Here is a 2,500-nt window from a genome sequence, read left to right as displayed (position 1 = left end):
TGAACCTGAGACTCAGGGAAGTGTACACCAGTGGGGAGTGAACCTGAGACTCTGGTTTTCGGCGGGTTTCAGCGAGTTTCACATAAAAGCAATTACTTTTTTACAAAACCCGACTAAACCTGGCAATATCCGACAAAGTTATTGAAGTAGGCAACAGTGGGAGTGATCCTGAGAATCAGGGAAGTGTACACTTGTGGGAATTGAACCTGGGACTCTGGATTTTGTAAAAAAGCAATACCAAGGGGGAGGGGAATTACTTTTTTACAAAACCCGCCAAAAGCCGACAAAGTTATGGGAAGCAGGCAGCAGTGGGGAGTGAATCTGGGATTTGGACACCGATGAGGATTGAACCCGGGACTGCGAGAGGCTGATACCAGTGGACAGTGAGCTCAGAATGTACTTTTATTTCGAAACCTACCGAAATTGTCAAAAGTTATGGGAAGTGGGCACCATTGGGCAATGAACCGGGACTCAGGGAAGTGCACACCGGTTGGGAGTGAACTGGGACTGTGAAAAGAGGAAATCAGTGGAAATGAACCTGGGACTATGGAAGATGGATACCAGTGGGAAATGAAGCCGAACTATGGGAGTTGGGTACCAGACGAGAATGAAGCAATTACTTTTTTACGAAACCCGCCAAAACCCGCCGAAAAACCATAGTCTCGGGTTCACTCCCCCACTGTTACTTTCTTCCATAACTTTGTCAGATATTGGCGGGTTTCGTAAAAAAGTAATTGCTTTTTTTAAAAAATGAAACCAGTCCCAGGTTCACTCCCCAATGGTGTACACTTCCCTGAGTCCCAGGTTCACTCCCACTGCTGCCTACTTCCCATAACTTTGTCGGGTTTCGGCAGGTTTCGTAAAAAAAAGAAACATCCATAAAAATACCACGTGTATTCAGTAAATAGATGTCAATTGTAGTCTAATATTCAGTATCTATTTAAATATTATTATTATTATTATTATTATTATTATTATTATTATTATTATTATTATTATTATTATTATTATTATTATTATTATTATTATTATTATTATTATTATTATTATTTTTATCATCATCATCATTATTATCATTATTATTATTATTATTATTATTATTATTATTATTATTATTATTATTATTATTATTATTATTTTTATTATTATTATTATTATTGTCATGTAAATTTCAATATAATACGGCAAGTAATTCTCGGAAGTACATCGCTCAATTAAAAATGAATTTATAATGAATCGGGTTTGTCTTAGATGACAAAACAAACAAACAAACATCAACAACAAGGAGAACAACAACAACAGAAAAAAGCAAGATTTTAAAAAGTAATAAACAATAGAAGAGCACAATAATGAAAAACAACAACGCGATGATAACACATAAAAGATATTCGTAATAAATCGATAACTGATTAAATTACTCCAACTACTTGATTAAAAAAAAAATCATAACCATAATCATAATAATGACGATGATGACGATTACAACAACAACGATAATAATAATAGTAAGTAATAATAATAATAATAATAATAATAATAATAATAATAATAATAATAATAATAATAATAATAATAATAATAATAATAATAATAATAATAATAATAATAAAAGAACAATAGTATATTATCAACATTAAAGTATATTTCAAGCAAATAAAATTATTAAAACAAAAGTTTTAAAAATATAAATAGACAGAAGGAATTTTTAAAAAATATGGGGAAAAAAAAAAAAGTTACCCTTACAGGGATTTGAACTCTCGAACCTTAAGCTCAGAGTCAAACAGCTTATATCCACCATGCCATGGTGTCACTGAACTTTTAGAGACATTTAATCATGTCTATTCAGACATTAAAAAATGTATTTGACTGCCTCTCTTAATTTGATATTTTGAACTATGTTAATTGCACGATAGCAGAAATTTAAAAATTTCGATCAAAATATTTTTACAACTTTGAATCGGGCTGTCAGTTACTACACGTGTTCAATCTGGAAGTAGGTCAGCAGTTCAACCGAGATTGTCGTACTTTTCACTCTCTCTATAAAAAAGAGTTCCTTATGGATACTGAATAGTGGCAAAGCACTATTCAGTATCTGATACTGAATAACCACTTCCTTATATATATACATTTTTTAAACACTCTCCTAAAGGATATGGTCGTTTTAAATAAACATATAATCATTGACGGGAATCAATATCGCTTCCGGCCTTTTGGCTGAGATCGAGTGTAGTATCTGTTCTTATCAGCTTAATATCTGATACGTGGTCTATATGATCACTTTGATATTAAACTGGTTTTTGGACACACGCGACGAGTCGGCCCGGTTTTGAAGTACTTCCGGGGACGGCTCACTATGCAATGAATAATGTCAAGAGTTGTTCTACCTCTTATAGTTATAGCATGTTTTTGTTTTATTAGAGGTTTATCGAACTGATTTGATTTCTACCTGTTAACTCCATCTGTCTCAGAGGTAGCAGTATTTTTAAATCATATTTTCTAT

At 32.6% G+C, this 2,500-nt stretch overlaps 1 pseudogene; it reads left to right on the top strand.

Annotated features, from left to right (window-relative positions):
• Positions 1–2,195: 2,195 nt before the first annotated feature.
• LOC144960951 (U2 spliceosomal RNA) lies at positions 2,196–2,357 on the top strand (annotated as a pseudogene).
• Positions 2,358–2,500: the final 143 nt, after the last annotated feature.

This window comes from Berghia stephanieae, unplaced genomic scaffold, assembly GCF_034508935.2.
Source record: "Berghia stephanieae isolate SIO BIC M18660-M18661 unplaced genomic scaffold, UCSD_Bste_1.3 scaffold1104, whole genome shotgun sequence".
Lineage (NCBI taxonomy): Eukaryota > Metazoa > Mollusca > Gastropoda > Nudibranchia > Aeolidiidae > Berghia > Berghia stephanieae.
The sequence above is the reverse complement of the archived record's forward strand: the minus strand, read 5'-3'. Positions and strand labels throughout refer to the sequence as shown.